Here is a 14,432-nt window from a genome sequence, read left to right on the forward strand (position 1 = left end):
CTTGGGAAAGCAGAGGAGAATGGCCCAAACCCTTGAGCCTCTGAATCCACTTGGGAGACTTGGATGAAGCTCTTGGCTCCTGGCTTTGGATCGGCCCCGCTTTGGCTGTTGCAACCATTTAGGGAGCAAACCATCAGATGGAAGATCTCTCTCTCTCTCTTTGTCTCGCTTCTCTCCCTGTAACTCTGCCTTTCAAATAAATAAATCTGAAAAAAAGAAAAGAAAATATTTTTCATGGATTTCAAAATTTTTTTCACTCCAAAATAAACTTATCTTTTAATTTCATTTTTCTATGAACTCTTTCAAATGTCCTCATAAAACTCTGAAAAAACAAACAATAAAGAACAGCATTATGATTTAATAACAGGTAAACCATAGTTTTCTTCTGAAACTTTCCAGGCCCCCCAGTTTTACCAAAGATAATCAACGAAAGTCTAATTTACTTTGAAAAATATTTTTAAAATTATTTATTTGAAAGGCAAAGTTACATAGGAAGAGAGATAGAGAGATATCTTCCATCCACCCTGCATGTTCACAACAGCCAAGGCTGAGCCACACTAAAGCCAGGAGCCTAAAATTCCATCTGTCTCCCACGTAGGTGGTAAGAACCAAATTACTTGAGCCATCACCTACTGCCTCCCAGGTGCATTATCAGAAAGCTGGATTGGAAATGTAGTAGCCAAGACTCTACCTGAAACTTCAGTATGGGATATGGGAATTCCAAGCAGTAGCTTAACCTATTATGCCACAACACCAGTTTAAAGTCAAATTTGTTTGTAAAATGAGTTTATTTGCTTAATGCTTGACTGATTTTTGTTAACTTTTATTTAACAAATATAATTTTTCCAAAGCACAGCTTATGGATTACATTGGCTTTTCCCCTCCATAACTTCCCTCCCACCTTCAACCCTCCCATCTGCCACTCCCTCTCCCATTCCATTCACATCAAGATTCATTTTCAATTATCTTTATATACAGAAGATCAATTTAGTATATATTAAGTAAAGATTTCAACAGTTTGCACCTACACAGAAACACAAAGTGTAAAGTACTGTTTGAGTACTCGTTATAGCATTAAATCACAATGTATAACACATTAAGGACAGAGATCCTACATGAGGAGTATGTGCACAATGACTCCTGTTGTTGACCTAACAAATTGACACTCTTGTCTATGGCATCAGTAACCACCCTAAGCTCTTGTTATGAGTTTCCAAGGCCATGGAAGCCTTTTGAGTTCGCTGACTCCGATCTTATTTAGACAGGGTCATAGTCAAAGTGGAAGTTCTCTCCTCCTTTCAGAGAAAGGTACCTCCTTCTTTGATGGCGCATTCTTTCCACTGGGATCTTTCATTTAGTTGTTGTGTTTTTTTTTTTTTTTTTTTTGCCAGAGTGTCTTGGCTTTCCATGCCTGAAATACTCTCATGGGCTTTTTAGCTGGATCCACATGCCTTAAGGGCTGATTCTGAGGCCAGAGTGCTGTTTAGGACATCTGCCATTCTATGAGTCTGCTGTGTATCCTGCTTCCCATGTTGGATGGTTCTTTCCTTTTTAATTCTATCAGTTAGTATTAGCAGACACTAGTCTTGTTTGTATGATCCCTTTGACTCTTAATCCTATCATTATGATCAATTATGAACTGAAATTGATCACTTAGACTAGTGAGATGGCATTGGTACATGCCACCTTTATGGGATTGAATTGGAATTCCCTGGCACATTTCTAACTCTCCCATTTGGGGCAAGTCCAATTGAGCATGTCCCAAATTGTACATCTCCTCCCTCTCTTATTCCCACTCTTATATTTAATATAAGATCACTTTTCAGTTAAATTTAAACACCTAAGAATAATTGTGTGTTAATTAAAGAGTTCAACCAATAGTATTAAGTAGAACAAAAAATACTAAAAGGGATAAAGTATTAAGTTGTTCATCAACAGTTAGGAAAAGGGCTGATCAACTAACCGAGCACCAAAAAGGAAACCTGTTGAAGTGAAATGGACACTATGAGAAACAGTGACTTGACTGATTTTTTGTATAAAGTGCAGCAACAAGTGATTGGCCATATAGGCTTCTTTTGAATTTGCTTTATTACCACTTAGAAAATTGATTTTTTATGCATCCAGCAGGAGGAGGAATGGCACCTCACCTCCTTTTTTCTAACTTTATTTCAGTAGTTTTAAATTTACAAAAAAATTGTAGAGCTGTGCAAATAGTTCCCATATATCCCATACCCATTCCCTATTATTTTTTATGAAAGAAACCTTTTACTTAAGGAATACAATCTTCATGCATTTCATAAGTATAACTTTAGAAATATAGTGATTCTTCCTACCTTACTCGCCCTCCCACCCACACTCCACACCTCCTCCTCCTCCCTCTCCCATTCACAGTCCCATTCTCTGCTAAGATCCATTTTCAGTTAACTTTATACACAGAAGACCAACTGTATACTAAGTAAAGAGTTCAATAATTTGCATGAAAAAAACTATTTCTCAACAGTTGAGACAATGACTGTTAAAAGTCATTGCATCTGCAAGTTAATTTCACTTTTTTTTTTTTTTTTACAAATTTAATTGATTATAAAGAAGCACCCAAGAATGGTACATCTTTTGGGAGCACTTAGACATAACTATAATACAACTCTTTGAGGACAGAGGTCCTGCATGGGAAGTTAGTGCACAGTGACTTCTGTTGTTAATTTAACAATTAACACTCTTATGTATGACATCAGTGATCTCCTGAGGCTCTTGGCATGAGCTGCCTAGGCTATGAAACTCTTTTGAGTCCACAAACTCCGTCAGTATTTGGACAAGGCCATAAGCAAAGTAGAAGTTCTCAGAAAACTGATTTTTTAAAAGTATAATCTCCACTTTATTTTCCCACAGTTTTCCCTCAGTCCTTACAGACTAAGTCCCTTACATGGAGTTGGCAGGAGGTCGTGGGGAAACACCAGCAGGCCTAAACTGGGCACTTCTGGGCTTCATGAAGATGCTTCCCAACTACTTGGCTGTGAGCAACCAGACTCATATAATAATGTAGCTTCACCCACCACTAGAAAAGCAAGTAGGTGTCAAAGACATTTCTGAAATGTCCCTGATGGCTCTGGCTTCACCTATGTTTCAAATGATGAACTTCATAATGGCCTGGTCTTTGGGCACACATGGGACACAGTTTGTGCAGTGAATAGGCTGTATGTGGCCTTGGCCCTTTTTGTCATGGCTATTGTTTCTTCTTTCTCCTCCTTCTCCTCCTCATCCTCCTCTTCCTCCTTTTTCTTCTTCTTCTACTTCGTCTTCTTCTGGGTCACTTTGGAAGCGAGGACCAGAAATGGCAGGGATTTTAATAAGGAATACCAAATTAAACTATTTTGAAAGCATCTCAAAACAAGAAGGCTAAGTCAAGGGCTCTCTGTAGATTTCCCTTTTAGTATTAGAGTGAATTTCCCATTTTTTGAAATTCTCCAAATAAACTAAAGTTCTTGGGACTGTCAGAATGTGACATTTTTACTTCATGCAAGGCCAGGAAGCCTAAAGGAACTATTTAAAGAACGTACCAGACTAGTTTTACAGGGAGCTCCTATTGCTTCATAAAGTCAACCATTAGTTCCTTAAGATAGTCTGGTCACATCTGAATATATGGCATTCCAGGAAAAGCACCATTAACATAATCAGTGTTTTCAATCATGTCCTGTGATAAGAAGAACCTATTCTTATTGAACTTACATGATAAACTATATTGCCATAAGATATGAATATTTGTAAATGGTTTCTGAATTCTGAGTTAATTGGGGAGGGAGAAAGGTAAAGGCTTCAATTCTACTGAAAAAATTATACCATATCAAAGTGATGCAAACTATAGATAACCTGAAAGAAAAAAAAATCCTTAAATCTGGGAAACATAAAAAGAATCAGTGATGTCTCAAACAAAAAGTAATAAGAAGTTGTAATTCTTTAACAGCTTAGTCAGTTCTTGTAACTTTTTTGTTTTGCTTGATGTTGGCTTAGCAATTTTATGAGTCCAGGTTTTTATTAGAATTCTAGAATTGTTACCTAGTTCATGAGCATGGTGTTAAAACTACCAGCAACCTGTATTGTCAGAGATTTACCCATTATTTTTATGATCATCTGGAGGAAGCATCAATTTGGGATTACTGCTTGCAAGATGCTTTCAGAAAAATAATAATAGAGCAATTTAACAATAGACAAGACTTAAAACACCATGATCTGATGAGAGTACAGAACTGACAAAGATACTTGGTTATCTCTGTGGAATAGAAGAATTTAACATTAGAACTATGACTGACACCATATACTAAGTCATATTAGGTTCTAGGAATCGTCTACAATTAGGAACACACGCTAATAACACATTCATACAAATGTAACTCAAAGCTAAACAACATTTATTTTTTGATAAAGTTTTACATTTACTACATCAAAGAAACCTACTTTATATGTTTCTTAGACTCCAATGGCCCTTCAGAATGTCTGAAGTTATTTTGAGATCAAATGACTTAAGTTTGAATTTAACATTTGATTTTAGGAAATTTGTCATATATGTCAAGCTTTAAAACATTCGATCAAAATAGGATCACAATTTACTGAGAAATAATGCTTATCCACTTAAGCAGATCGGTAATTTAAAAGACTTTTGCATTAGGGTATTATTAATAACAAAGTTAATTTTAATAAAACTTTATGAATAAATGTGTACAATCCCAGCTTTGACCACACAAGAGAATATTTTATAAAGCTTTTTTGCAATCCTTTTATCTATTTAATTTTACCTATTTAAAGTAAATTTTTGTCTTAAAAGAATTTGCAAATAACCCCTAAACCTAACAAAAATACTCTTTTTAACAAAAACATATTCTGATATTTTCCTTACAACATTCTTCAGCAAAAATACTTCCCAGTTTCCCTGTTTATTTTATACACAAAATTCTTTCTCATTTCTAAAGGTTTGAATTACACATATTTGTCGCTCCCCGTCTTCGTGGAGGAACGACACAGGACCCTGCGCTGTTCTTTCGTCTGCTCGGCCCTCCCCGGGTTTGCTGCTGGTTCTTCCCAGGTTGGCTGCCGTCCCTCCACCTCCGTGGAAGGGCGGTTCCCCCTGCCACCTTCCCCACTTCCGCGGGGGAGCGGCACACCGCCGGCCGGCTCTCTCGGGGGCTGCTCAGGTGTTCCTTCAGATAGATGTTCCCCTTAGATGTTCCTGGTGCATGCCGTCTCTCTCCTCCTTTATAGTCCTCCTCTGCCAATCCTAACTCTGCTGCCCACACGCTGAGTACGCTGCTCTCCTGCAATCAGGAGCAGGTCCTGCTGTTTATTGGTTGAACTGGAGGCAGCTGTGTAGAAGCTGTTTCCTCCTCTCCCAGCGCCATATTGTGGGAGAGCAGATGCATAGAATAAGTCTTAATTCCAGTAACTTAGTCTAGTCCGAGTTGCTCCCCACACATATTAATCTTCAGCAATTAATTGATAGTTAGTATTTTATAGGTAAAAACTATTTTATAATCTCTAGAAATATATTTTAACATGGAATAAGACGTATTTACTGACAAACCCAAGGGTATTTTTGCCTTTCTATAAAATTTGAGAAGCAAAAGGTAGATAAGCTTAAGCCCTGTTTTTAAGCAATTAATATTTTAGTATTTTATCTTATTTTAAAATTATCTAAGTATTTAATGAATGTCCATTATCTAATCTAATTTAGCAGCATTTTAGGGGAATAGTTACCAAAAATATTTGTGAAACTTGTTTAAGTAAACATGTTAAAAAAAGGCCATTGTTGCTAAGTTTATTCATTAGCTTGTATACTTTTTTTTTTTTTTGACAGGCAGAGTGGATAGTGAGAGAGAGAGACAGAGAGAAAGGTCTTCCTTTTCTGTTAGTTCACCTCCCAATGGCCGCTGTGCTGACCCGAAGCCAGGAGCCAGGTGCTTCTCCTGGTCTCCCATGAAGGTGCAGGGCCCAAGGACCTGGGCCATCCTCCACTGCACTCCCTGGCCACAGCAGAGAGCTGGCCTGGAAGAGGGGCAACCGGGACAGAATCCGGCGCCCCGACCGGGACTAGAACCTGGTGTGCTGGTGCCGCAGGAGGAGGATTAGCCTAGTGAGCCGCGGCGCCGGCTGTATTCTTTTTTCTTTTTTTTTTTTTTAGATGTATTTTATTTATTTGAAAGAATTATAGAGAGAAGTAGAGAGAGAGAGAGAGAGAGAGGTCTTCCATCTGCTGGTTCACTTCCCAAATGGCTGCAACAGCCAGAGATGTTCCGTTCTGAAGCCAGGAGCAGGAACTTCCTCTGGGTTTCCCAAGCGGATGCAGGGGACCAAGGACTTGGGCCATCTTCTATTGCTTTCCCAGGCCATAGCAGAAAGCTGGATCACAAGTGGAGCAGCCAGGACTGGAACCAGTGCCCACATAGGATGCTGGTACTGCAGGCAGCAGTTTCACCCACTATGTCACAGTGCCGGCCCCTAGCATGTACTCTTTATATCTATTTAATTTACTTGTTTTTCAGATTAAATTCATATTTTTAATGAACTTAAATATCTACTAGAGATGAAAGTTGTGTACTTCAATTATATTGAATGCTGATAGTCATGTCTGTTTTATTTAGACCAATAGCACTTTTATTTACCAAAGATTACTAAAGTCAAATGAACTTGAAAAACATCTAAAACTATTAGTTAAATTGTGAGTGCACAATTTTTAAGTCAATTTTGTAGAAATTTTGTATTGTGTGACCAGTCTAGCAGTCTGGGGAGCCTTAGCCTTCAGTGGTAAATATTCTAACAGAATTCAAATGCCCAAAGAAAATCCACTGTCAAGTAGTGGCCTGGGTTCGGACATCACCAGCAACCAAACCAATAACTTCTCTTGCAACAATTTGTCACTTACTCTCACTTCCGTGTGAGCCTGTCAGAAACTTGAGGATTTTCTTATCCTTTATGCAAAGTAATGAGGAAACTAGAAAGCTAAAAAAATTGTACCTTTTACTAGTGACTTGCTAGTCACTCTACATTCCAAGTTCAGTTATCTTTTCATAGTACACAGTAACTCTAGGTACCACTAAAAGCCAAAGAGATCAAAGAATTAAACATAAAAGAATCCAAAGCTTCAGCTTGAGAGGAAATCATTCATGATTCTTGGGCTCCATGAGAAAGACATAAGGACTCCCAAAAAGGGGTCAGCGGTGCTGTTTTTATATAGGTTCATGAAAGAGTCACAGAGTCAGTATAATGTTCCTCCAGGTTTTATGTGTTGGTTAGAACTCAGCTGTTTCCCTTAGTAATTTTTTAATCCATTGACCATAAAATGAGGGAGGTATGGCCTTGACTGGGCTTGAATCTTAAAATCCTTCAAGATGAAAGGGAACATCAAAGGTAGCAGAAGGAGATAGAAGGAACTGAAGCATGGAAAGATCAAGTCTCAGTGGAGCCAGTTTGGGTAGAACTTGAGTTTCCCCACAAGGCGAATGAAGTTTTAGTTAGTAGCGATTTGAGAAAAGGAGTTTAACCAACTGACCAAGATCCAAAAGGGAGAGAAGAGAAGCCTTAAAGTATTTTTTTAATATCATCTCCAATTATGCTGGTTTTTTTTAAATCATAGAGCTAATTCAAATATCCCTTTTCCTTCCTGAGATGAATAGCTGAGGTTTGCGGTTTGGAAAGAACAAGTGGGCTTAGGAAGAATTTACCCTGCTAGGAGTTGGCCTTCTTCCAGAGTTGAGAGACCACCAGCAGGAGCACCAAGGGCAGCACTTTCTCCCTTCACCAGAGAAGAACCTGTGGCACCTGCTCACATCCACGTCTCCCAGCAGCAGAGGGAGGTCTTCTTCCCAGTCCCAGTCTGTGTCTGGCTCATCCCAAGGACGCACAGAAGTCATTATGTTTTACTTATCGTTTGATATCAGGAAGCAGATCCCCAACCAAGATGGAACTCAAAAGATTGCTCTGTTCAGCACTTAAAGTTCTTGGTCTTTGAATTGTTTTAAAAAACTGATGTCTTTCCTTCTTAGGACATGGTTCTATTTCAACTCAGGAGAGAAGATAAAGCAAACAGCAAAGCTCCCATCAAACTCCAAATATTAACCAAAATTTTAAACCAGAGATATGTTACCTGTGACTCAGGCATGAGCATAATTTAAAATTCAACACTAAAACTCATAAAAATATAACAAGATTCTGATCATTCCTAAAGACAGACAAAATGCAAAAATGTCTGCTCTCTGCAGATGGTGGTGCCCACCCACATTTTTTGTACAGCCATATTTCTTGGCATCTTAAGCCTTTGATTCATCATATGTACACACGGGTCCTATATGCTATCTATCCTCAACAGACAGAAAGTAGAACACAAAGGCTGTTGATCAGAGGGAAAAGGATCACTTGTAGAGAATACACTGAAGTCAAGGGTCAAATAAAAATTTAAAGTAAATAATTAAAAGTTAATTCAAGCTAATCCTTACAAGTATTAATATCTTGAAACAAAGAAATTGTATTTCAGGAAATGGAGTTCTATTCAAAGAAGGGGGGTTTAAAATAGAGGCTCAATTTATTTTTAATTGATACATAAAAATTGTGCAAATTTGTGTAGTAATATGTGATGGTTTGATATGTGTATACATTTTGCAATGTTCAAGTCTGGGTAAACATATCTGTCTCCCCAGACATTTATTATCCATTTAGAACAAAAATATTCAATATTTTTTCTCTTGGCTTTTAAAAATCTAGCACATTATTAATATTTATAGTCTCCTGCCTACCATGCATCAGAACACTTCTTTCTCTATATTTCTCTTTTAAAAAAAGTCAGAAGAAAATATCTTGAGTGTTTTCACAATAAAGAAAAAAATGTTTGAGGAGATACATATATTTACCTTGAATGGAAATGATATAATGTATACATGTAGATAAACATTGCATGGTTCTCTCTGGCTATATCTATATCTATATATCTATATCTATTTATATCCATATGTGTGTGAGTGGTTACTATATAACTGAAATATATTTAAAAATAATAAAAATCACTGAGAGTGTACACATGCATATGCCCCCCAACATGAATTAAGAACACCAAAAATAGTTTCTATTATGCAACTGTGACATGGAATCTGTTAATCAAATTGTTCTCATCCCTCTCTCTCCCTGGCCTTCTCAGACTCTGCTAGCCACCATTCCACTCTCACATTGTTTGAGATCACCATTATTACATTCCATATATCAGTGATATCATGTTTACTTGTCTCTCTATGCCTGTCTTATTTCACTTAACATGATTATCTTCAAGTCATCCATGTTGTAGCCAATGAACAAGATTTTATCTTTTTTATGGATGAATAGTATTACACTGTGGGCATGTACCACACATTTTTATCCATTGATCAACCAATAAAATCTTTAACTCTTTCCATCTTGCCTATTGTGAATAGTGTTATAATAAAATTGGAATGCAGATGTCTTTTAAACACACTAATTTCATTTCATTTGGATGTATGCCAAGTAGTGAGATCATTGGATCATATAATATTTCTTTTTTTAAAGAATTTATTTATTTGAAAGTCAGTTGCACAGAGAGAAGAGAGGCAGAGAGAGAGAGGTCTTCCACCCAATGGTTCACTCCCCAATTGGCCACAATGGCCGGAGCTGTGCCAATCCGAAGCCAGGAGCCAGGAGCTTCCTCCAGATCTCCTACGCTGGTGCAGGGGCCCAAGGACTTGGGCCATCTTCTACTTCTATCCTAAACCATAGCAGAGAGCTGGATCAGAAGAGGAGCAGCTGGGTCCTGAACCAGCACCCATATGAGATGCCGCAGTTTCAGGCCAGGGCGTTAACCACTGTGCCACAGCGCCAGCCTTGAAAATGTGATTTTTAAATTGAATGTTCTTGGCACTCTTATTTAAAATCATTTAACCGGCTGGCGCTGTGGCTCAATAGGCTAATCCTCCACCTAGCGGTGCCGGCACACCGGGTTCTAGTCCCGGTCGGGGCGCCGGATTCTTTCCCAGTTGCCCCTCTTCCAGGCCAGCTCTCTGCTGTGGCCCAGGAAGGCAGTGGAGGATGGCCCAAGTGCTTGGGCCCTGCACCCCATGGGAGACCAGGAGAAGCACCTGGCTCCTGCCTTCGGATCAGCGCGGTGCGCTGGTTGCAGCGCGCTAGCCATGGGGGCCTTTGGAGGGTGAACCAACGGCAAAAGGAAGACCTTTCTCTCTGTCTCTCTCTCTCACTATCCACTCTGCCTGTCAAAATAAATAAATAAAATCATTTAAACATGTATGCACACTTATATGGACCCTATTCCAGTCCATTGGTTTATATATCTTTCTTTAAGTCAGTACTATACCATTTTGATTACATAGTTTCATATATAATATTTCTATTTTAAAAAATTTTGAGGGGAACCACAATCCCATTTTCTATAATGGGTGTATTGATTTCAATACCAGAAGTTTTCAGGAGTTTTCCTTTCTCCACGTCCTCACAGCTATCTGATGCTTGTATCTTTGTCTTATTGATAATAGCCATTCTACCTGGTGTGCGGTAGTACTGCACAGTGGTATTGATTTGTATTTTACTGATTATTAGTTGTGTTGAGAAATTTCTCATGTACTTCTTGGCCATTTATATATTTTTCTTTGAAAAGTATCTATTTATATACACCTATCTTTTCTTTCATATGTTATCTCTTTGCCCCATTTAGTGTTCTCTTTGCTGTGCAGAAATTTTTTAGTTTTAAAAATCCCATCTGTCTGTTTTCACTTTTGTTGCTTGTGCTTTTAGGATCTGATACAAGGAATTCATGTCCAGCAAAACAGCCTGAATTACTCCTCCTATGATTTATTCTAGCAGTTTCATAGTTTAAGGTCTGACATTGAGGTCTTCAATGTGTTTTGTATTGATTTTTGTATATGGTAAGAGATATAGTCTGGTTTCATTCTTACATGTATGGGTATCCGTTCTTCTCAGCACCATTTACTGAAAAGATATGCTTTATCCAGTGGAGGTTCCCAGCACTTTGTGAAAGATCTGCTGGCTTTTCGTATTTGGGTTTTAATTCTATATTTTCTATTTTGTTCTAATGGTATGAAATAGTTTTAAATACTAAAGTTTATAGTATATTTTGAATTCAAGTTACACAATGACTCTTATTTATTCTTTTTGCTAAGGATTATTTTGGCCACTATGAGTGTTTTGTGGTACCACACATATATTAAGATTTTTTTCTGGTTCTGAGAAGACTGTCATTGATATTTTGGTAGATACTGACTTAATGATAATTTTGAGGAGGTTAGAAAATTTAAAACTATCAGTTCTCTCAATATGTGAACAGAGAATGTCTGTGAACTTTTTGTGTCCTTATTTCTTTCACCAGTGCTTTTTAAGACTTATTTCTTTTATTTGAAAGGTAGAATTAAAGAGAGGAGAGAGAGGGAGAGAAAGAGAGAGAGAGAGAGAAATCCTCCATCTGCTGGTTCACTCCCCAAATGGCTGCAATGGCTACGTTTGGGCCAGGCCAAAACCAGGAGCCTGGAATTCCACCCAGGTCTCCAAAATGGGTAAAGGGACTCAAGTACTTGGGACATTTTCTGCTGCTTTCCCATGTACTATAAAATGGAGCTGAATCAGAAGTGGAGAAGCCAAGACTCAAACTGGCATCATCCACATAGGTTGTAGGCATTGCAGGCAGCCCCTTGGTTCTCTGTGCAACAATGCCAGACACAGTGTTTTATAGCCATTATTATACAGATCTTTCACCTAGCTACTTAAATTTATTTCTCAGTATTTTATTATTTTTTAAGTTGAACAAATTTCACATAGTTCATACGTACAGATTAGGAGCACAATGATACTTCCTCCCCTACCTCCCTCTTGTCCATGCACCTACTCTTCCTTCCTCCTCCTACATTTCTTATTCCTTCTTTTAATTTTTGGAAAGATCTCCTTTCCATTTATTTTATATTCATAAGATTAACCCTATACTAAGTAAGGAATTCAACAAATAGTAAGAAGGAAAAAGCACTGTTCCTTAACAATAAAGACAAGGGCTGTAAACAATCATCAAATCTCAATGTCAATTTTACTCATATACATTACATTTTTGTACTCTATTAGTTATCAAAGATCAGGGAAAATATATACTATTTTTATTGGCCTGGCTTATTTCACTAAGTATAATGGTTTCGTAACTGGGTTGTTTGTTTTGTTGTTGAGTTCCTTGATCTCTTTATATATTCTGTTTATTAATCCTTTATCAGTTGCATGTAATTTCTCCCATTCTGTTGGCTGCCTCTTCACTTTGGTGAATGCTTCTTTTGCAGTGCAGAAACTTCTCAATTTGATCAATCTCATTTCTGAAATTTGGCTTTGATTGCCTGTGCTTTCGGGTCTTTTCCAAGAACTCTTTATCTATGCCAATGTCTTGTGGGATTTCCCAAATCTTCTCTAATAATTTGATGGTATCATTTTGTAGATTTAAGTCTTTGATACGTTTTGAGTGGATTTTTGTGTAAGGTGTAAGATAGAGGTCTTGCTTCATACTTCCACATGCAGAGAGCCAGTTTTCCCGGCACCATTTGTTGAAGAGACTGTCCTTGCTCCAGGGATTGATTTTAGCTCCCGTGTGAACTATAAGTTGGTTGTAGACAATGTAGACTTATTTCTAGATTTTCTATTCTATTCTATTGGTCTATCCGTCTGTTTTTTTTTTTTACCAGTACCAGACTGTTTTGATTATAACTTCCCTGTAGTATGTCTCGAAATCAGATATTATGATGGCTCCAGCTTTGTTTTTGTTGTATAAGATTGCTTTAGCTATCTGGGGTCTCCTGTGTTTCCAAATGAAGTTCAGCATTGAAATATTTTTGTATCTGAGAGGAATGTCTTTGGTATTTTGATTTGTATCACATTGAATATGTAAGTTGCTTTCAGTAGTATAGACATTTTCATGACATCTATTCTTCCAATCCATGAACATGGAAGATTTTTCCATTTTTTTGTGTCTTCTATTATTTCTTTAATGTTTTGTAATTCTCCTCCTAAAGATGTTTTATGTCTTTGGTTAGATTTATTCCAAGATATTTAATTTTGTGTAGCTATTTTGAAGGAGACTGATCTTAGAAGTTCTTTCTCAGCTGTGACATTGTCTGGGTATAAAAAGGATAGTGACTTTTTTTTGTTAATTTTATATCTTGCCACTTTACCAAACTCTTTTATGAATTCCAATAGTCTCTCTGTGGAGTCTTTTGGAGCCTCTATATATGGACTCATACCATCTGCAAGTAGGGATAGCTTGATTTACTCTTTTCCAGTTTGTTTTATTTTGATTTCTTTTTCTTGCCTAATGGCTCTGGCTAACACTTCCAGGACTACATTGAATAGCAATGGTGAGAGTGGACATCCTTTTATAGTTCTGGAACTTAGTGAAAATGCTTCCAAGTTTTCCCCATTCAATAGGACATTGGCTGTGGATTTATCATAAATTGCTTTGATTGTGTTGAGGAATGTTCCTTCTATACCCAATTTGCTTAAGATTTTCATCATGAAAGGATGTTGCTTTTTATCAAATGCTTTCTCTGCATTTATTGATATAATTATTTGGTTTTTGTGCTTCAGTTTGTTAATGTGGTGTATCACATTGATTGATTTGTGAATGTTGAACCATCCTTGCATACCAGGGATAAATCCCACTTTGTCCAGGTGGATGATCTTTCTTATTTGCTGCTGGATTCAATCGGCTCTTACTTTGTTGAGGATTTTGTGTCTATGTTCATCAGGGAAATTTGTCTGTAGTTCTCTTTCTATGTTGTATCTTTTTCAGGTTTAGAAATTAAAGTCATCTCAGCATCATTTGTTGAAGTGACTGTCCTTTCTCCCGCATTTTACTTTAGCTCATTTGTCAATGATTTATTGGTTGTAGATGTGTGGGTTGATTTCTGGAGTTTCTATTCTGTTCCATTCTTATACATGTCTATTTTTTGTGCCAGTATCAGGCTGTTTGGATTATATCTTCTATGAAGTATGTCTTGAAATACGTTACTTTGTTGCCTCTTTGTTTTGTTATTTGAAATTGTCTTAGCAATTCAGGGTCTCTTGTGTTTCCATATGAATTTTAGCAGCATTTTTCCTAGATCTGAGAATGCTGTTTGCATTTTGATTGGGATCTCATTGAATCTGTAAATTGTTTTGATAGTATGAATTTTGATATTAATTCTTCTAATCTACAAATATCATTGATTTTTCCATTTTTTTGTGTCCTCCTTTATTTCTTTAATGTTTTGTGTCCAGGAATCATTCTTTTTTTTCTAGATTTTACAATTTGTTGTCATATACTTATTGTAGTAATTCCTGACGATTCTATATTATTTCTGTCTATTGTTAAATCTTTTTAATCTCTGATTTCATTGGTTTGGGTCTTCTCCCTC

At 37.2% G+C, this 14,432-nt stretch overlaps 1 pseudogene; it reads right to left on the reverse strand.

Annotated features, from left to right (window-relative positions):
* Positions 1-2,916: 2,916 nt before the first annotated feature.
* Positions 2,917-10,632, reverse strand: LOC127484821 (putative ribosomal protein eS26-like; annotated as a pseudogene).
* Positions 10,633-14,432: the final 3,800 nt, after the last annotated feature.

Source organism: Oryctolagus cuniculus, chromosome X (genome assembly GCF_964237555.1).
Source record: "Oryctolagus cuniculus chromosome X, mOryCun1.1, whole genome shotgun sequence".
In the NCBI taxonomy this organism is placed as follows: domain Eukaryota; kingdom Metazoa; phylum Chordata; class Mammalia; order Lagomorpha; family Leporidae; genus Oryctolagus; species Oryctolagus cuniculus.